At 39.3% G+C, this 23,211-nt stretch overlaps 1 protein-coding gene and 1 long non-coding RNA gene across 3 annotated transcripts in view; one reads left to right on the plus strand and one right to left on the minus strand.

Annotated features, from left to right (window-relative positions):
• The window catches only part of LOC141759807 (cadherin-6-like), a 209,364-nt gene that overhangs the window by 86,522 nt on the left and 99,631 nt on the right, over positions 1-23,211 (minus strand). The gene's annotated exons all lie outside the window — the stretch shown is intronic.
• Positions 8,955-22,496, plus strand: LOC141759808 (uncharacterized). 2 transcript variants are annotated; one of them, XR_012592204.1, is made up of 4 exons: positions 8,955-9,286; positions 12,260-12,383; positions 19,249-19,409; positions 22,014-22,496. It is a non-coding gene; the product is annotated as an uncharacterized LOC141759808 (long non-coding RNA). The 2 variants fall into 2 exon arrangements; XR_012592203.1 differs by lacking the exon at positions 22,014-22,496 and having other exon boundaries at positions 8,958-9,286; positions 19,249-20,241.

A 23,211-nucleotide genomic window follows, 5' to 3' on the forward strand; every position in this document is an offset into this window, starting at 1 on the left:
TTCTGATGGCGTAGGCCAGTGGCCTGGAAACTGTGACTATTTCCTCACGAGCTGCACTGTAGCGCTCTAAGAGCTCGGAGGATGAGAGTTCAGCGTCTGGAAGTTAATTTGCTTCATGAAATTTTTGCCTCCAGTAAATAAAAGACGCTTAGGGAAATGGTATGGATGTCATTCACTGCACGCGTCCTATCAAAACTCACCAGTTCGTCTCAAACTGAAGAATCTAGGAGAGATACATTTTGGATCAGGGGTGAAAAAGGCAATCCTACACACACAGAGACTATAGCACTCAGTGTGCAGCATCTGTCAATACCTTGCCCTGACACGTATACAATCCCTCGCTCTCTACCTCTACCCCCGCATTGTTGAATGTGTCTTGACGGCGGTCTTCTATCTGGGCTTTTATCTCACTGACACGCCTTTGCTACTGACATTTAGATGAAAGCTATAGGCCGGGCTGGGAATAATCTGCACTGATAGGAAATTTCTTGCAGCTGCAGGAGAGAGAGGAGCTGGAGTGCAGGCATCTCCTCCGGTCTGTAGTCTGGTGCATCACACAACTGCTTCCGGACGCAGCGCGCTCACTGTATAGGAATGCCTGCATACAGCGTAGAGATACAATCACAGATATAGCTACTGGGCTGTACACAGCAGCAGAGGGAAAGATATACAAGATACAGTAAACCTCTGTAGAAAATATTTGTGTATACAAGATGCATGGAAGTCCTTATCATTTCATTTATATCTTTTTCTTGTCCACAAACTGGAGTATATATTGTATATGCAATACATGCAGTCACGCTAAAAAATTCCATCTCATGTTGTGCTACTTTTTGGTTAAATCCCAAGAAGTGTGCCTATTGTAAACACCCTAAAATTAGAAAAGAGAAACAAGTAAAAAGTGAATTGAAAAATGTGACTTTTAGAGATCCATTAGGATTAATAGTTTCTTAAATACTACGATTGCCGTCGCGAGTAGAACACTCCGAGGCACTCAGCAGTCATCATGGGGAAATGACAGCTCACGACAAGGAAGGCAAGCTGTTATTACTCAGAGGAATGAAAGACTGTCTTGAAGAGAAATGGCCCAAAAATCTAGTTCAAAATCGCTCTGAAAAGGTGTCGAGAAACTGAGAAGGACTGTGATAAAAAAAAAAAAAAAAAAAGGCCTGGCAGACACAGATCGACAACAAAATCAAACAAGTTCATAAGTTGCACTAGCGGGCGTAACACGGGGCCGGCTGCAGCCGACATCAAGACACAGCTGAATGAAGAGTCAACACGAGAAATTCAACTGTGCAGAGAGGACTTAGGAAGCAGGGCTGATGGGTCGTGGAGCGGCTCGGAAACCTTTATTAAGCCGTCAAAACAGGGTTAAGAGGCTCGGGCAGAGGAACGTAAACACTGGACCGCTGCAGGGTGGAAAAAAGGTATTGTGGACTGACGAATCCAAGTCTGACATTTGGAGTTCATTAGGCAATTTAGATCCACCGCATTTCCACACTTCTTACTTAATTATTCCGTATGTATATGCTCTAATTTATGGCATTTACAATCACATTCTGCTTGAGATTTTTCCCCCCAAAAATGCTAAAATATAGGGTGCTCAAAAAACTTTTGACTGGCAGAGTACTAATGCATAAAAACATGAGGATAACAGCGAGGGGAAAACAAGACACATTGCTAATTAGCTTCCTGGTTAACACAAGAGTTGTCATGGCGACCAATAAAGCCGCAGAAGCCTTGCCTAATGGGGGAATATCAGCCGGATGGGATGCTTCTCCGACAAATTTGATTGTGTGGCTGTCGTATAGCATCATACGTGTGACCATGTCAGTGTTATGTAAATGTGCATGCAGCATAAAGAGAGATGAGGAGTGTGATTCTTTTTGACTGCGCAGCACATCAAGGAGCATTATTAGCACAAGCGCGTATCTTTTTGAATGCATTTTAAACACTCTTAAAGAGTCCTAAGGGAGGAGAACCAGCTCTCCAATCTTACATTGGTCATATTTTCCTGTGCGAAAACAAGCCTTGGGCATGAAAAAGCGAGGCTCGGAAAACAAATAAAATAACTACACAAAACAAATGTTTATGAATGATGAATGAGAGTGCTTTTGGAATTAGAAGTGGTGCTTAATAAGGACGCTCCGTCTGTGTATTCATCAGCACTGAAGCCAGCAAAACTTTTCTTCACCTCATTTATCTTGAATAAAATCCCCCCCCTTACCCCCCCAATAATGATAATTGTTCAAAATTGGTGGAAAATTAATCTGGCAACATGTCTGTATGAATAAATTGTGTCATTATTACCTCATAAGGGAACTGAAGGAGAGTTTACACTGCATCATAATCCAATCAGCTCATTAATTCTCACAAATGTCTTTTATTCCGCCGTTGCATGGGGAACATGTGCGGCTGAATCAATATCACACTCATGCTTCCAATATGCCATGTTATTCGCATCACATTATCGTGGCACACAAGGCCTTTAAGATGTGTGTCTAATTAACGGAACGTTTCAAACCAACAAAAGATTCATCTCAGCGAGTCATTCTGTCTTGTGTTGAAGACCCAATCTGTCATTTATTAACCGTATAAAGTATAGGTATGTTTGCTCTTGTGATGATGAAGAATACCATTTTGTTGGTTTTTAACTGATCGCTACCTCTGTTAACGACCCTGTCCCCTAAACAATATTCATATATTGATTTGTTTTGCCAGTATATACATGTATACAACATTTTGTGTCAGCAGTGAAAGGTTTGCTGATGTGTTCAGTCAGACCGGTCTCACCAAATGGTGTATGAATGCGACATATTGTCATAAAACGGATCGTATGATATCTTCTTTCTCATTTGTTTTCCTACAAAGGTCCAGCAACACGTGTCAATTTTTGCTAGTTACATGCATACAGTCTTTTCAAAATAAACTTCAATCGTCACACAAAACAACTTCCTTAGGTTTAGGCAAAAAAACTACTTGGTTAAGTTTAGGAAAGGATCGCGGTTTGGCTTAAAATAACACTAGAAGTGGCGTTACTTAAGTACATAAGTTATGTGACAAATGAATCAATGTCATTATTAAAATGTGGTGCTGTGTATACGCCTTCCATCAGTATAAATATTTCTTTGTTACATTGATTAAAAAATGTCAGGGCAGCATTACATTCAGGCGGAAACCTCCGGTTCTGAAAAGTGAAGTCAATGCAGAAGTGCCCTAAACTTGCATTCTCTCCAACAGCCAGCAGGGGGCGACTCCTCTGGTTGCAAAAAGAAGTCTGATTGTATAGAAGTCTATGAGAAAATGAGCCTACTTCTCACTTGATTTATTACCTCAGTAAACATTGTAAACTTCAGTTTATGGTCTCAATCACTAGTTTCAAGTCTTCTTCAATACAGCATGATGTTCATTTAGTAAATTATGGTCCCATTTAGAGTCAAATAGACCATAAAGCAGGGGATGCTTTAGGGCGTGGCTACCTTGTGATTGACAGGTCGCTACCACGGCGTTGTCCGTGTTTTCATCTTAGAACTTTAACCCTTTCACAGTGTGTTTTCACTTCATGAAAGTTAATTGTACCATTTTGGTCGCCTAAATATGTCATTTATTCAGTGTTCGGTTGTACTTAGCTCCACTCTGTCGTGTCACCTTGTGGTTGCAAAAAACCAAGATGGCGACGGCCAGAAACCAAGATGGCGACTGCCAAAACTCAAGGCTTCAAAACGGCAGTCCACAAACCAATGGGTGTTATCCAGGTGACTATGTCCACTTCTTATATATACAGTTTATGATTATATCTCCTTCAAAACATATTTGCAACTGCAAACTGGCAGACACGGTCGGTTACAAGCATCACCGATGTAAACAAACCTTTAAGCGCTTCAGAAAACAGTGGCTTAGATTTAGTTGTTGTCTGGTATTACTCTGTCTAGACCCGTCAATCAATTTAGGGAATTTTGTGCTACCTGTGGTTCAGGGATTGTGATCTTTAAGCCCTAAAAAAGCTCTTAAGTGAACAATTTACTTGAAAGGATGAGAGTTGTTCTTCGCTGTAATGCTGCCTCCGTTCCAGAAAATCCTTCAAACAACCTAAATTGTACTGAAACAAGTACAATTACTTTAACTGATTTGAAGACGTCCTTACTCATTTGAAGAAAGGAAATAAATAACGCTGTTGTGGTGCAAAGCTTTTTCGATGTGTTTTCGACTGCAGTAAAACCCAGAGATGTGTCACAAAAGGGCCTCCTTTGTCATTTTGTGATAGAGCAGGGAGGAAAAAAGGAGGACAAAATCTGTCATTTTCAGGTAGAGGGGTGTTGAGGCAGAACCTATTCATTTTGACCTACATAGGATGGGTCGTCTAGAGCGAGGTTAACGCTCCAGCACCCCTTTCCAAGCGTCATGGGATCATTAGTATCCTTTGCTGTAGCAGCGCGGAGCTCTTTTGATGCCCCCATCTCCGATGAAACTACACTGGGGGGCGGCCCATTTTCCAGGGGCCTCTTTCAAAGTGGCCATTTCCATTCGGAGGATGACTCCCCTCTTCTTCTTCTTCTCCTCTCCTCGCTCTCTGGTTGAGTGCTGCCGGGTAGAAATGAGATGAGGAGGAAATTGGAGCGGGGTCAGCGCTGAGCGTCGACAGCGTCGCTGTCATCCTCGCCTGGGAATGTTCACCTCGACAATAAGTGAGCCACATCGCGGGCAGATTAGAATATATTTTAACAATGCAGACGCGGTAATAGAGGAAGTGACAGGTAACCATTGGTTTGGTTTGCCAATGAATCGCTGACAGGTTGTGGGAAAGTGGCGCCATGTCACTTGATTCACATTATCCGGCCTAAAACACAGCACTTAAGTGGATCTATTCCACTTTACATGCTGTCTGTCAACACTGTATTCAGTCAGTGTTATTCCCACTAAATGTATAACCGCTGTATGATGACAATATGCCTTTTTTTTTTTGCTCATGGCGACACAAACTATTGATTTATAAGATGATGAACCCACAGTGGCGTCTGCAAATCCCCACTGTGTTTACCGGAGACTCTCCTGCTACATATAGAAACATATTTTACCACAGACTACCTGAGAGAGTTTGAATTTATTCTGATACAAGTTTGACATTTCTCTCAGGCTTCAGATTGACTGCGACATTTGAGAATATAGGGCAAAACAAGGCCTTGGAAATTAATAAGCTGCAGCAGTTTTCATTTGCATGAATACCACTGGAACTGACTGGTCTTTGGCCTTGCATTTTTCTTTTTTGTAAGTTTGTATTACTCCATCCTCCACAGAGCCAGTGTCAATGCCTTAATACATTGTCTTCAGCTCTTTCTTCTCAACAAGCCTCTCAGCTTCTCCCCAGTCCGGTCTTTCTCTCTCCTCTGCCATTTTCAGGGGTGATTCAGGGCTTTTTACAGTTATTCTATGTTCCTTACAATCTATCAGTAGGATCTGGGTTGAAAAAAGGCTTTCCATCTAATTGCATATTCTCCAGTTGCTTCAGTCAAACCACTCCTCTTTTGTCTCCTGTCTGCCCTCTACTAACGTATCAGATTGTGGTTGGTGCTTGATATTTTCATACAAAAACATATCTGCAGTATTTCTCTACTCACTCTTGCCTGCTGATATAACCAGCCTATTCTTCCAAGGAATCAAGTTCACATTGGGTGAGGACATTAACATCCAATGCCAGCATTCAGTGCCAGAGCAGACAGTAGTGACCTTTAGGCAGCATGGCAAAGAGTCATGGTAAGACATTCAACTTTGGCACTGGAGACCAACAAGTAATGCTGGCTTTATCCGATGTGTGCTGGATTTGTTGGAGTTGGCAGCCCCTAGTGGTGGCATACATGTAATTGGCTTAAAGGGGACCTATTATGCTTTTGTGCCTTTTCCCTTTCCTTTAGTGTGTTATATAGTTTTTTGTGCATGGAAAAGATCTGCAAAGTTACAAAGTCCACACCAAAGAAAGAAACACTGCTCCTGAACTGCTGCTTGAAGTCCCGCCTTTTCTTCCGTAACGCGGTGATGTCACCAAGTAACACATTTGCAGGCAAGATTCAAACAGAGCGTTTCAGACAGAAAAGTAAAGCGTCTTTTGAACATTAAAGCATGTAAACATATTCTAGTAGAAACCCTAAATATAAATATATGCACCTGAAAATAAGCACAATAGGTCCTCTTTAACCAATCAGAACTGAGTGAAGTATCCGCCCTGTCATAATTTTTTTGTATTTTTTGTATAAATGTATTTTAAAGGTCCCATATCAAGCCCAATTTAAGTTCCATACTTGTATTTTGTGTTTCTACTAGAACATGTTTACTTGCTGTAATGTTAAAAAAAACTTTATTTTCCTCATATTGTCGGCCTGAATATGCCCTTTATTTACCCTCTGTTTGAAACGCTCCGTTTTAGTGCATTTCAACGTAATTATGTTGCAATTACGCTAGGCAACAGTTTGGGTCCATGTTTACTTCCTGTCAGCTGATATCATTCACATACACTGCAACCTGAAATAAACTGGGACACATTTAGAATGTTTACGTTTAAAACAGTGAAATGGTCTAAATATTGTACATTTGTGACATCACAAAATTACGGAAATCCCGAAAGCTTTTTTCAAACGCAGAGTTTCTGAATACAAGCTGTGTGTGTTTCTCTGTGGATTGAACGTTTCGATACTTACACAGTATTTAAATAGCACTTAAACCTGCTTTAGAATATAAAAGACATGAAAATCTCACTTTTTACAATATGGGGCCTTTAACCTAACCTTACCCATATATACTGCAATTACCACGCATGGATATTGTCCTAATAATTAATGATTAATCAACATTCTGCACACAGTTTGTGAAGGTTTGTATAGTTGCTGCTTTACACCAGTTGCTATGTACAGTAGGAAAACATCTGCACCTCTGTGTTTTTCAAAGTCCTCTTGAGCAGCAGCAGCCGTGATTTTCCATTGAAACAGATTAGAACCGGGTAGATATCTGTTCTATAACTGTATGAACAAACAAAAGAGTGCAACTTAAAAAAAAACAATCCAAGTGTTACAGGTAAAAAAACAATCCAAAGGAAAAGGTGTCACAGTACTAGAGGCATTGTGTGACTGACAGGTGATGTGTGCAAAGTGCAGTGCAGAAACATCAGAGCAATGAGCACTCAGCATCTGAGATAAAAATAACAACAGAAGCTTGCAGACTACCACTCTTTCTTCCCACATACTGTAGTCTGGAATAATGACAGGAAACTATCCAGCACAGAAAAGTAAATAATATGACTGAGATGCATTTAACGGTTTTAATCCCACAGTCCAAATTGGCACTTGTTGCGTTGATTGTTTTCATGGTTGATCACTCGCTGATAGAGGTTTTTATAAGCAGCTGTAGCATCAAAAAGCAAACAATGGCCTGCTGTTAATTCTGGTCAGTGATGTTCTAGTGAAAGCTGATCCTCTACGTGAGGCCAGTTCAGCAGAAAAAACACCCATTTCTCTCCCTCTTCATCCCAAACAGCTCATAAAGACTCCCCCTCGTTCTCACAGCTCAGCCCTTTTGGCCTCGGCCTCTCTCGTGCTTCATCTCCGAGCATCCCCTGTCCTGCCAATGTTGTTGTGACACTCGGCTTCCATTACACCCCCATCAGATCCTCTGTCCACCATCACACTGACGAAGAGGAGGAGGAAATTACTGCTGCCCCTTCACCTCCGTCCTCTACCAGTACCAGTAACACAGATAGATGGATGGATGGGTAGATAGATAGATAAAGAGATAGATAGATAGATAAAGAGATAGATAAAATGATAGATGGATGGATGGGTAGATAGATAGATAAAGAGATAGATAGATGGATAGATAGAATCATAGATAGATAAAATGATAGATAGATAGATAAAATGATGGATAGATAGAATGATGGATATATATATACAGTATATATAGATAGATAGATAGATAGATAGATAAATAGATCAAACAAAGGAACAATCAATAGAACAATAGAACAATAGAATGACAGAATGAATGATAGAACGATAGATAGGATGAACAACAGAACAGAATGAACGATAGATAGATAAAATGACAGAAGATAGATAGACAGAACAATAGATAGATAGATAGAACAACAGAATGACAGAATGAATTATCGAACGATAGATAGAATGAACAACAGAACAGGATGAACAATAGATAGATAAAATGATAGAATGACAGAAAAGACAATATAACAATAGATAGATACATCGATGGATATATAGATAGATAGAATGACAGAACAGACAGTAGAACAATAGAAGATAGATTGATAGATAGATAGATAGTTAGATAGAATGATATATAGATAGAATGATAGATGATAGAACGATAGAACGTACAATAGAACAACAGAATGAACAATAGAATGATAGGAGATATATATATATATATATATATAGATAGATAGATAGAAGATATATGGATAGATGGATAGATAGACGATATAAGGATAGATAGATAGATAGAACGATAGAATGAACAATAGAACGATAGAAGATAATAGGACAGATGGGAGATAGAAGGACAGATAAACAGGTAGAACGATAGATAGATAGAACGATAGAAGATAGATGGATAGATAGATAGATATATAGAGCAATATATAGATGTATAGAACAATAGAACGACAGAATGAATGATAGAATGATAGATAGATATAACGATAGGAGATAGATGGATAGATATAAACATAGAACAATAGATTGAACGATAGATAGATGGATAGATAGATAGATAGAACGACAGAACGGACAATAGAACAATAGAAGATAGATGTATAGGTAGATAGAACAATATATAGACAGAATGATAGAAGATAGAAGATAGATGGATGTATATAGAACAATAGAACGAACAATAGAACAACATAATGAACAATAGAATGATAGAATGATAGAATGATAGAAGATAGATAGAACAGCCAATAGAACGATAGAACGGACAATAAAACAATAGAATGAACAATAGAATCATAGAAGATAGATGGATAGATAGATAGATAGAATGGACAATAGAATAATAGATTGTTGAATAGATAGAATGACAGATCAATAGAAGACAGATAGACAGATGGATGGATGACATATAGCCTACGTATATCTAGTATTCCTGTCATCACTTTCTTCATTCAACCCAACGGCTGAATTATTGAAGTCAGGTTTCCTGAAGCAAACACATGATGTTAGTGCGTCCATGTGGATCTAATGCAACAATGTTATCTGAAGGGGTGTGTCTCTCTAAGGTACACACTGTGTGTGTTACTGGCAGCGCGCCACGGCTCCTCTCTTAACATTGTTTTAGTATTACATTCTAACATTTCTGATTTTACCAGACTCCACAGAGACCCAGTGGCTGGAAAACTTGGATTGCCTTCTATTTTTGGAGCTCAACAAAATGACCTCTAATTTCACTGTTTTATCAAAGTACCAGAATATACTGTGAGCGGGAGGAGTGAGGGAGGAGAGAGAGAGAGAAAAGAGATGGAGAGGGGAGGAGGAGGAGGAGGAGGAGGCAGGGAGAGAAAATTGAGATGAAAAAAAAAAAAAGTATAGCTGAATTACTAACTGTACTACGCCACCGCCATACGTAATGCAACACCGATGGCTTCCGCAACAGATGTCAAATCACATTCCCGTGGCTGTGTGCAGACGCACTTAAAACAAGCTTGTCAATTACAGCCGAGATGATTAAAGTATTTTTGCAATCCGCAGAACTGAGTGGTGGACCACAGAGAGGCGTCGGTGGAAACGTCTCCATATGGAGGCCATGTGCACGTGGGTTATATACGCTCCGAATCATGACAAACAATTGCATTAAAGAGAGTCATTGTTTTATACTTTTAATTAAAGCTGCGGTGGGTAGAAATGGAGCAAATATAATTAAAAAAAGTTATAAAACGGTCACTAAATCCTGACAATAGTGCATGAGACAGGTAATCTGAAGAAAATCATGTGCATTTGTGTCTGCAAGATCTCCCAGCCCGGATGAAAACAACCAATCAGAGCTGATCTGAGGTCTGCCGTCCAGCTGCCGTCTATGAGAGCCGGCTGTCAATCACTCACCAACCAAATGGTCAAACTAGGCAGCGCTGATCATATATGAATCAATATTCTGTTACGTTAATGCCTATTTCTCTCCTCAAATGTTTTCAGAATCATATCGTAGTGCACTGTTTAGCTGTAAAATGAGAAAGTTTGTGACCCGGCAGCCATGGTGAGATCAAGTTGAGGAAATATTAAGCACCGCCCATCAGCCGGAGCACAGCCAATACGAACGTTCTCTCTCTAAAATTACCTGTGATTGGTCAACATCTTCCGTCACAGGCTAGATTTTTTAAAGCCTGAACACAGAGCCATGATGAGGTGCAGAAGTCTACTTGTATTACAATATGCTGAAAGGTTATTATGGAATTTTTGCCCAATGATGCCAAAAACTTTCCTCCTACTGCAGCTTTAAAGTGTCAGTAGTCAGTATATTTTTGGCATCATTGGACAAAAAATCCATAATAACCTTTCAGCATATTGTAATTCAAGTGTTCTGAGAGATAACGAGACTTCTGCTCCTCTTCATGGCTCTGTTTTCAGGCTTTAATAAATCTAGACCGTGACGGCAGACGTTTACCAATCACAGGTCATTTCATTGAGAGAGCGTTCCTATTGGCTGTGCTCTTGTCATGTGACCGGTAGTTTGGCGTTCCTTCAAGAGAATTCCCAATGGCTACCGCGACACAAACTTTCTCATTTTACAGCTAAACCGTGCACTACAAGATGATTCTGAGAACATTTGAGGAGAGAAATAGGCATTAACGTAACAGAATATTGATTCATATTTGATCAGCGCTGCCTAATTTGACGTTTGGTCGGAGTTCGCAACTGATTGACAGCCGGCTCTCATAGACGGCAGCTGGACGGCAGACCTCAGATCAGCTCTTACTGCTTGTTTTCCTCCGGTCTGTGAAATCTTGCAATCATATTTTCTCCAATCTCGCCTACTGATGCTTTAAGCTCCAGATTGTTTAGTATGAACACAGTGCCCCCCCAACACAAGATGGATTTTCAATATACAAGACTTTGTAGAAAATCTAGATAATGCCTTGCAACTGAATGGCAGATGAGTCGTTATTAGACAATATTGGAGCAGTCCCTCTCCTGCAGCTGCAGTACAAGGCCCCTGTCATTGTCCAGGAGTCAGGTGCAAGCAAAAAGAAAAATAGTGAAATTAAACATAAATCAAATTCCGTTCACCGCGGCCTGGAGAGCTCAGCTGCTCTGCAGGAAGTTTTAGAAATATTTCTTTCATTCTTCACCGGGGGTGCCCATAATTCAGCACGCTCCTCCTCGAGTCTCTCCATGGTAGGAATCCACAAACACAGCTCGCTCCTTTATGATTTTCTGAAGAGGAGGTTGCAAAAGAAGCGAGCCATGTGGAGGAGGGAGAGGTGTTGTTCAGTTTATCGGAATACCAAAGACTGACGTTTCTATCTTTCAGCTGTACTTTTTCAAAGTATTTGGTGTATTCCCGGTTTCCCGCAACACTCGTACCGCTGTGTACCATGCAGATATGAGAGACCAAACACCCCCCCAACACACACACCAAACTCTCCTCGCCCGCTACTTCTTCTCTGTCTGCAGAACTTGCTGTTAATTATATGCTGTGGGTGGTGAGATGATGTTTATGTAATTATTCTCTTTTGTATTCAGAAATCAAATTCGAATGGGGGTTTGGAGAAGTTCATCAAAAAGACTTATTCAAACAGTCACATTTGTTTTGAAAATAGCAGTAAAGGCCTGGTGGGTCTGCTGCCGGCTGGCTGCCTTTATGGGGATGTTTTTTTGGCTGTGTGTATAGTCTTAGGGAATATTGTCTATGTTATTTTTTAAATGGAGGGCTCAGCTGTTTTTGAAAGTTATAAAGGAATGATAATTAAGCAGCAGAGTGGCTGGGGAATCTATCTGGGAATCTATTGTCAGCAAATGCTTTTTTTTTTGCAGCAACAAACTGTGTCCATACTGCAGCATTATGTTGGAACACATTTTTTGATCTATCTGATGCAGGAAGGCGCTATGACAAACTATGTCACTTTTAGCCTTCCGAATGAATCGTTCCCCGTGATGGAAAAATGGTTCAAAAACACGCCCCGAAATCCCACCTAGCGGGTCATCTGTCCCCACGTTATCTAATGTGATCTAATCTCCAGGTTTCTCTCCTCTGGCAGGGGACACATGGGCAGACGGCTAAACATGTCAGGGATATTGGATGTGTTATGGCGGTGTTTGCTAGAGGTGTCTTCCTCAACTTTGCCTCGGACTCTGATGAGCTGAGGGACCGCTATTCCCCAGGTGATTCTGCTCGAGATTAACTCGGCTGATTCCCACCGTGTCGTTTCCTTGTGTGTGTGTTTAGCACCAGAACCAGTAATCTCGCACAAGAATTGGTGAGGTTTACTTGTTTTGTTGGGGATTTTTTTTTTTGCTTTATTACTAAAAAATGGTTCTACATTATTTTTCTGTCCTGATACAATCTTGAGATTCTCTGTTTTTTTTTCAATGACAAATTTTCAAGGAGAAGTTGAGAGGTTTCACTGGCAACTGTACTAAAATAAGAATGCAAAAATATTATATTCTATCGGGAGAATAGAGATGCTACCTTGAACCTCTAGTCTCAATTAGCTGTTGAATAGCGTTGCCACTTTCATGTTTTTTTGTTGAGGGTACGAGTGGTTCATTTCACACTTCCATTTTTGGAAAGAGCATCCTCACACTGTAGGCGGCTGAAATTAATCCAAAGTGAATCAGATTTATACTGGCCTTTCTTTTTTTTAATAAATTTGTGGGAGGCTAAAAGCAGGCCAACAAGCCATCAACTGAAGTATCATTTTAACTAATTTGTGATTTTTTTTTTAAAAATAAAAACGCATATTGAGGGAGAAGTCATGGAGGACACTTTGACATTCCAATTAAAAAAAAAATCCAGAAATTGAGATAAGAAGGAAATTGACTTGAGCTTGGCCTTTTCAATATAAACACAACAAAGGCTGAGTCGTGGGGCAACTACAAAGAATGGCAAACTGTAGCATAAACAGAAGATAATTAATTTTCCTTGCTTGTGTGATTAATTATTCAAAGAAACCTGCAGGCCAAATAACACGATGACATGATGATACATGATGTTTCTATATCAGAAACACGATATTGCACATTAAAATACCCTCCAATCCTTTTCTAAGAATCATTCATATTGTGCATGATTTTTTATTTTGGCTGCTTTTCCGTTCACAATACCCAATTACAAGCAAACAGAGCTTCTAAACAAAAGCAGCTTGTTAGCCGGACAGCGTTTTGGTAACCTGTCATCCTGCCAGGTGTTGATTGGAACAGATCCGATTCTAGTCCTCTTAACTTCAGCTAAGCTTGATGGACCTGTCTGAGCTCTTTGCTGTAATTTACCTCCTCTGAGAGGAAACTCTTCGGAGTTTGAATACATGCTTGCTGTGATTGCTTCACTGCGATTCAACCATAAAGATAAAATCCCCCCACCCCCGCTCCTCTGCAGCCTCGGAGCGATAGACTTTTCCCCTCTGAGCCTCTGATGGATGGCTGCCGTTATTTTTATCACTGTAACATAATCAGCCCGCGTGGCCTCTGTCTGCGTGCTGTGTACGCTCTGTTAACGTAACTAAAAATACAACCATGTAATATTTCATAGTGTACACTTGCAATCTATCAGGTGAAATTGAAGGTGAAAGATCATTTACTGTATTAAATATGCATGACTTATTGGGGATCGACCGCACACACGCATCAATCACGTCTCATGCAAGCAGGAGAGTTATGGAGCATTCAGCCTGTTACCTCACAATCACTCTGCGTAATTTATTCTAATATTAGAGTATTAATAATGAACAACATGATGACATCATATTCCTTTAATGTCCTCTCTAAGTAAAAAGCAATGAAAAAAAAAATCTCTTTGCATTTTTTATGTCCTTGAGACATTAATAACAACAATCAATGTTATTTCTTTCTTTAAATAGACCACACAGCTTTTTTTATTACGGCCTTTATGAAGATGGTACCAGTGCTAGTATTATTTCCATGTATTTATTGTAGATATTAATCATATTTACAGTCGACTACAGTCGGAGAAAACATCTCAGAAATACGGAAAAATCATACTGATATATTTTTTCATCAAATATATAATGGAATAACATTAAATAAACGATTTAACAAATTATATTAATAACAGTGAATGTTCATAATTGTTTTTATTTCATAAAAAATTGTAAAATGATTATCAAATGACAATTTAACCGTTTGGTAGAGCATGTTTTTAGACAGTAAAAAATCATACATATGAAACAATTTCAGCATATACTGTATATTATATATATATATAATATATATATTTATGCTGAAAAAAAAAATATATGTTTTTTTTGGGGTTGATTTTTTTTTATTTTCACATATAACTGTTTTATTGTGATTTACGATGCTCCGCCGCTAGAACAGCTGATTTAGAAAGTTAAATTAATTGAACCGTATTATACTTTTTTTGTATTGAGTTACATTATTCTGTTCAGTAAGCCCTCTGAAACTATGATATGTTGAAGAAAAATGCTTACCTTTGAAAACTAGATCTAACAGAGTCCTTCATGTCTGGAGTGACTTTTTTTGTGGCCAACTTCCTGTTAAGAAGGCAGACTGAAAAGGCATGCCATTTTAAGACACAGCAACATCTAGTGGATTTATGTAGTATAACGTACCCAAACCGATTGGAAGAGATGGCTCAGTCATGTTGAGTTAAGTTCAACACAATTTTCACTAAGATATAGTGATTCAAAAATAGCTCTACCAAACAATCGGGCAGAACATTGAAGGGATATTGTGTTTGGAAACTTTTCTTCAATTTTATCTAGTCGACTTTATTGTTTCTGAAAGTGAAAAACAGTTTTTGTTCTTTTTTGATAAGCCACTCAAGATGCATGAAAATACATGTGGGTCATAACACCCAAAATTAGGCTAATTTAAGATTCTTTCCCCTGCCTCTAAAGCTTAGAAGGTATAACTAGAGGGCTCTAACAAATAAATTATGAAATGCCTTGCAGTTTCTTTCTGATAGAGATAAAGCAGATACAATATTAAATCCTTCCCAAATTAGTGGCGGATGTATAATTCAGTAGGTGATGAACATCAGCTGGGCGGAAAGCAGGCACTAATGAGATGTGGGCAAACTGCATCTGAGGTAACTGCCCTCCTCTGTCTCTCTTTGTCCTTCTTTCTGTCTCGCTCTGTCTTTTTCCTCTCCCTTTTAATGTCTGCCTCTCGCTCTCGTTTTTTTTTTGGCTGAATCAACCACCCCACAACACCCATAAACACAAATTTGCTGTAGGCCTCGCGCGCAGCACAGAATGGGATGCTGAACACATGGCATAGCACAACAAAGACAGACAGTTTCATCAGAAACGGAGCCAAGCTTAGTGCGGCAGACATTCTTTTTTATGAACCCTTGTGTTCTTTTCCATTTCCCAAGTTGTTGTGATATTACCAGATTAACCATCTGAAAGGGACACTCCGAATCATCATGCAAACATTGAGTTTTTTTTGTACATCACATATAACTGGATACTTTTCTGCGAGGATTTCTTTTCTTTCTGTCTTGAATAGTATCTGTGTCCTGATGGATTCCGGCTGTTGTGAGAGGCTCCATTACATATGCAGTGGACTCCTTTAGTTTTGCACTTTGTAATGGAACACTGGTTTGCTGAATTTATCATCTAGCCCTACAATACATGCAACCTTTCTCCGAGTAACATTTTGAGATTCATTTACTACGAGATTATCCTCAGAAAAACGATGAACATGAATGTGTACTAGGTTTTGGTTCAACGCATAGGACAAGGCATTTCTCTGTTCTTTGCTTTCTACACCGTCCGATGGGTTTGGTGGATGTGAGCTTCACACTGCAAACACCTTGGCTGACTGGTTCCTATATGTCCTGATGGATTTCGGGAGGCTCCATTACATATGTGTTGAGCTGCAGCTGTAAAGTTTTCAACTGCTTTAGGTTTTGCTCTTTGTACTGTTAAATTGGTTTGCTGAGTTACTGTACACTGCATGGCCAAAAGTATGTAGACACTCAAACATTGCATCCTTATGTGAAAGCTGACAGCCCAGTCGCCAGGATTGAGCGACCATTATTGGAAGTTACGTGGTGTAATAATGAGTATAACAAGTGACAAAGTCCACCAAGCGTGGATGCGACGAGTGATGGACGGGTCAAACAAACACAGGACTTCCACCCAGGAGACCGGTGTTCCAACACATCCTCACTCCCAACTCGTCAAATACCACTGCTTGGTCAGCGCCCCTCATCGTCGGATACCGACTCACTAGGTAATAAAATTCCGTTTTCACAGGAAGTTTAGGCAACACAACCACTTAGTAAGGGTTAGGAAATGGTCATTGTTGACGTTAAATTTACCGACTGACGACTCACGTGACTAACGACACTAATGAGTCAAGTGACTAACGACTGACGTGACAAACTAAGTCTACGTTTACCTTTAGTTTCACATGGGACACGAACAGCCGTCTCCTGGTTTTTGTGTCATGTGTAAAAATAAAAAGTAACATTGACTTTACATTTTTAAGTAACGTTGTTATGCTTGATATGTAACATAAAGAGAGAAAATTTGATAAGGGTGGTTGATATTTATTTACGCTAGTTATGTTATGTTACGTTTCTTATGTTGACATGTTACATTACGTTGTTACGTTACGTCGTTACGTTGTTACATTACATTGTTATGTTACATTGTTACGTTGTTTCGTTGCGTTGTTACGTTACATTGCATTGTTCAATGCGTTGTGACATTACGTTGCTATGTGACATTGTTACGTTGCTACGTGGCATTGTTACGTTACATAGTTATGTTGTTATGTTACGTTGTTATGTTACATTGTTATGTTGTTACATTACATTGTTATGTTACATTGTTACGTTGTTACGTTGCATCGTTACATTGCATTGTTACGTTGCGTTGTTACATTACATTGCTACGTGACATTGTTACGCTGCTACGTGGCATTGTTACGTTACATAGTTATGTTGTTATGTTACGTTGTTATGTTACGTTGTTATGTTGTTACATTACATTGTTATGTTACATTTTTACATTGTTACATTGTTACGTTGCGTCGTTACATTGCATTGTTACGTTGCGTTGTTACATTACATTGCTACGTGACATAGTTACGTTGCTACGTGGCATTGTTACGTTACATAGTTACGTTGTTATGTTACCTTGTTATTATTTTAACACAAAACAATGGTCTTTTTCTAAATTTAACCTAGTTTTGTATCCTAAACCTAACCAATTGTTTCACAATGTTAGCCATGTGGCATTGTCCATTTCTGCAAGCGTTATACGAGGCTGATATGAAACGCATTGACATTGACGTTGACATTCAACGTACAATGCAGAGATTTTTTTCTGGCGACTGGGTTGCAGCTGGACATGTCTTTCCAAAACCATGAGCATCAATCCTCTGCTATAACAGCCTCCACTTCTTTGGTTTCAGGCAGATTTTGGAAGCTGGCTGCGGCGGTTTTCCTCCCTAAAATATCAAAAATATCACACATTATTTATTGTGATGTATGTTTGGTATCGATTGTGACTAATTTGACCTTGTGTTATATTTAGGACATCTGTCATCCCCGGCCCTTTGCCTAGAGTTGTTGTTTTTTTTGCTGCAAACTGACAGCGATGCCTGTGAGCAGTAAACCCAACCAACATCTCTACAATAACTTTCACTGTCACTACATCCATATTTTTCTTCAATCAATGATCAACACATTTTCATTCTTATATAATTTTCGAACAATCTCTGGTACTAGAATATCCTATGTGATTACTACAGTTCTATCTTATCTTATAATATATCTGTTATTTCAGCTCATTGACACTGAGTATCCGCTGCATCTTCACTGTTTTCCAGAGCTGATACATAAAGGCTTTCTCAACATAATGGTGATTTAATCATTCTACTAAAATAGTTTTACATTGTTATCTCACTATACGAAGGCTGTTGGGTAATTGTGTGTGTATTGTGTAGGTCAGAGCATTCGTATTTTTTCCTTGGTTACTGTTCTGCTAGTCAAAATCCACATTATTATGTGTCCTTATACACTAAGAACAGGCTAAGTGAGTTATATTTTACAGTTATATAATCATGTTTACCAGCTATACGATCCTTCGCAACCATAGTCTTCAAAGATAAATGCAGTTTATTGCAACTTGGGTGGTATTTTGTAGTTTTGGCCATCATTTCTATCAATTATGATAACATTACTCACAAGGTACCATCAAACATGAACAATCAGACAGGTTGTGTAAAAACAGTTTAGTCAGAATATCTAAATAACTTTTTTTGGAGGAAGTGCACCCAGAATATTGCCATAAACTTTGAATGCTTAAAAAATAGGGTGTATTTGCACAGCTATGGCAAGTATAGGTCAAATTTGAATGAGGATATTGGTCTGTAAACTATAATGGATGGTTACAGGGTAATAATATGAGTTGGGTAATAATTACACTCACCGGCCACTTTATTAGGTACACCTTGCTAGTAGTGGTCTTCTGCTGCTGTAGCCCATCTGCTTCAAGGTTGGACGTGTTGTGCGTTCAGAGATGGTATTCTGCATACCTTGGTTGTAACGAGTGGTTATTTGAGTTACTGTTGCCTTTCTATCATCTCCAACCACTCTGCCCATTCTCCTCTGACCTCTGACATCAACAAGGCATTTCCGTCCACACAACTGCCGCTCACTGGATATGTTCTCTTGTTGGGACCATTCTCTGTAAACCCTAGAGATGGTTGTGCGTGAAAATCCCAGTAGATCAGCAGTTTTTGAAATACTCAGACCAGCCCGTCTGGCACCAACAACCATGCAATGTTCAAAGTCACTTAAATCCCCTTTCTTCCCCATTCTGATGCTTGGTTTGAACTTCAGCAAGTCGTCTTCACCACATCTAGATGCCTAAATGCATTGAGTTGCTGCCATGTGATTGGCTGATTAGCTATTTGTGTTAACAAGCAATTGAACAGGTGTGCCTAATAAAGTGGCCGGTGAGTGTATGTTGCCATGTTGTCAGATCCCAGAAATTACCATGTTGTAATAAATCAGAATTTACTTTTAAAGGTGCAGTGTGTAGGATTTGGCGGCATCTAGCGGTGAGGTTGCAGATTGCAACCAACAGAAAGCGTGTAGGAGAACTACGGCGACCCAACGCGAAAGCCCCTATCGGCCAGTTCCGTGAAGATGACCTGCTCTGTATGTAGATATAAGCGGCTTATTCTAAGGTAACGAGACACAACAATTCTCATTTTCAGCTGATTATAGACTAAAGAAAACATACTTATTAATATTATATACTATTTCTGCCAATAGATCCCACCAAATGTTGGCATAGTGTTCCTTTAATAAACAGTACGATGTTATGTTACTGAAAAAAACACTTGGAAATGGTGTGTTTTAAACATCAGAGAAGGGATTATTGTATAAATTAATTATCTAATATGGGATTAAAGTGTTCACTTTGGTACATGAGTGCAAAAAACTCCATTGACTGGAGAGGAAAACAAATCCCTCATTTCCACATTAGTCACTACAGCACCATTGACCTTCATCTTAAATACACAAAAACACATATTATAAGCAAGACATCTCAAGCCTTCATTATTAATCATGTTTGCTAGTGCGTACAGATTGTATGCTTGTTTAAATAAAAGGGAACTGGGAGGCTTTTAAAGCTGTTATCAACTGCTCATCTGCCTTAGCTCTTGCCAGGCAGAGTTGTGCTTACGATACAAAATCGCCTCAGCATGGAAAAAAAGGAGGAAACAGACATTTTGCTGGTTTGTTGACGTCCGCTGAGTGAGAAAAGTTCAGCCGCGGCCAATTCCTCTCGGCCAGCAGGCTTGTTGACTGTCCGCGTGTCAGCCAGGGGTCCCCGGTCTCTCGGCTCTATAGGACATGTTGACTTGTTGTACACAGCGCTCTCAGTGCAGAGTCACAGTGACTGTGCTGAAGAAGTGCCACTTCATCAATTTAATTAAAAGTACTATCAGCATTAAGCATTGCATCAGTCAGTAACTGGAAGAATGTGACACAGCTTCAAATATTGTTTCAGCACTTTATACTTTCACAGATGTGTTCCTTCTCTCTCACTGCATGCTGATTTTATACTTCAAGTGCTTGGTTGAATCATTTCTAAGAAGCATACAATCTGTAAAAAATAGCCCCTGAAAACACCTGTAGGAAGGCCCACCCGTAGAGGCTGCCCGATGCACCGCCGGGGAAACATATTAACAATTAAGTTTAGCAACTGTTGCAGAAATTACCACCTGAGGGGAACACGTGGGTCTGCACAGCCGAGGCAGCTGCGGCGCTCATGCCGTACTCAAGTACTGTACTTAGATTAATATTTAAGTACCTCTACTTTGCTCAAGTATTTCCATATTCAGCAACTTTACAGGATCTCAGTGCTGCAGTTACTCTGCAGTTTGATGCAACTATCCACACGTTTTACTTCACTTTGTGCATCTTGCTGTTGTTGCTTATATAGAAGAAAAATATGTGCATTGCAAGCCTGGATATTTAACTAATGCTAAAATAGATAGCATTTGTAATCTGTACATTTTTTATTCGTTTTTAAGTGCAGTTAAGACACACCCCAACCAGAGCAAATTCTTATGTGTTATTCACAATTTTATATAAGGAAGGTATTTGGGTTCTTCCTCTAATTCAGTCCAAATATGAACTTCATAGAGAACAGAACAGAATTACTGAATTAGCGTTTAAATACTGTCTGGTAAACATTAGTTGTTTGGTCTATAAAATGTCAAAAAATTGTGAAAAATGTCGATCAGTGTCTCCCAAAGCCCAAGATGACGTCCTCAAATGTCTTGTTTTGTCCACGACTCAAAGATATTCAGTTTACTGTCATGGAGGAGTAAAGAAACCAGAACATATTCACATTTCAGAAGCTGGAATCAGAGGATTTGCCTTTTTTTTCCCCTTAAAAAATTACTTAAACCGATTAATCAATTATCAAAAATAGTTGGCGATTGATTTAATAGTTGAAAACGAATCGAATAAACAATTCATTATTGCAGCTCTACTTGAGGAACAGTATGATGCAGCAGAAATGCATAACCATTAATCTCATTTCTCCACTGAGACTGTCTGTCAACACAAACACATTGTAGCAAATAGTGAAGTAATGAATTAACGTCAAAAAGTGCATCGTCAGATGCGAGCGGATGCATTTACTCCATCACCACACAGCCTTCATATTTGTCTCTAATGGATATGCAGTATTGCATAGAATTTCCTCCTATAGCCAACTGACACTGCCGTCAGTGACCTTTAGATGTAAACACATGGCCACTTGACAGCATTCAACAGCTTTAACCGCGAGAAAAAAAAGAACATGAACATATGTTGCATTTACTGCCATTAAGAATTGCTTCTATGACATACAGTAAGTGCAGAGGTGGAAAGTAACAAAGTAGTTTACACCAGTAAAGTTTTGGAGGGACTTTAGGTCAGCATTTCCATCTTATGCTACTTTCTACTTCCACTCTTTTTTTAGCTATAGTATCATTTTGCAATAAACACATTCGATAAGCTAATAAAATACAATACATTGTTAAAGATTAAACCAGCGGTTCCCAATGTTTTGGGCTTCTTTTGGGCCACGTGTCTATGAGTTGCTAGCAGTTCAACCAGTTCAAAACGTCTCAGATGGTTTCATTTAAATATCTGTTTTAGGTACAAAAAGGTGAAATCGTCCAATATCTCACAAAAAGGGCACAAATTGGAGAACAATGAATGCAAATGAGTGCAGCATAACTAAGTTCTCTCTTCTTTCTCACCCCATTAATCATCTCACAACCTTTCAGATTTATCTTGGGACTCTTTGAGCAAGACCTGGCCTCCTTAGTTGGGACCCACTGGACTTAAGTACTGAACTGTAAAAGTAGTTATGTCACCAGATGCAATAGTAAAAGGCTACTAAAACATTGATGCCTCACAGAGTCGGCCCTGACCAATTTGATGCCCCATAGGCAAGAATCTAGCTGGTGTTTTTTGCAGCCAATTCCAACCAATCACTGTGTTCATACACTCACTCACAGAAACTGCTTAGCTTTATGTCTTTGAGATTAAGCTGCAGATCACACATACACAGGAATAGTCTTTCCAACTTTCCCGAATGAATTTAAGGTGGAAGCAAAGACTGTATAAGTGGACGTCGTCACCATGACGTCACCCGTTGGTTTGTGGACTACCGTTTTGAAGCCTCGAGTTCGGCATTTTGGATGTCGCCATCTTGTTTTTTTTTGCAACCACAAGTGACACGAGAGGGTGAAGCTGAGTACAATCAAGGTAGCCACGCCCTAAAGCATCCCCTGCTTTATGGTCTATTTGACTCTAAATGGGACCATAATTTACTAAATAAACATCATGCTGTATTGAAGAAGACTTGAAACTAGCGATTGAGACCATAAACTCATGTTTACAATGTTTACTGAGGTAATAAATCAAGTGAGAAGTAGGCTCATTTTCTCATAGACTTCTATACAATCAGACTTCTTTTTGCAACCAGAGGAGTCGCCCCCTGCTGGCTGTTAGAAATAATGCAAGTTAAAGGCACTTCAGCATTGGCTTCACTTTTCAGACCCGGAAGGTAACAGGTAACCCGGGCCTATGGAATAGGCTACATAGTCATGCTGTTGTGGGCTTTTTTGTAATATTTTGAAATAATAATATTAAAATAGTATTAGTAGGGAATAGTAAAAAATAATACATTTTAGAATTTTTGTTCTTCCCTCATTTGGGACGCCCATATGGATGGATGACGCCCCTAGAAATCACCTATACCGCCTATGCCTAGGGCTGGTTCAGACACCTCACTATTTATATTCCAATATAATACATAACACTGATGAATAGCACTGAAAAGCATTTTTCTACAGGAGTACGTTTATTTTTTACACTTAAAGTAAATTTTTGCTGCACAATTTTGAATGCAGGACTTTTACTTTTTGCATTGTTGAGTAAGAATTGCCTGCATTAAAGCAAGAGTTCCTTATTAAAATA

Source organism: Sebastes fasciatus, chromosome 21 (genome assembly GCF_043250625.1).
Source record: "Sebastes fasciatus isolate fSebFas1 chromosome 21, fSebFas1.pri, whole genome shotgun sequence".
Classification (NCBI taxonomy): Eukaryota; Metazoa; Chordata; class Actinopteri; order Perciformes; family Sebastidae; genus Sebastes; species Sebastes fasciatus.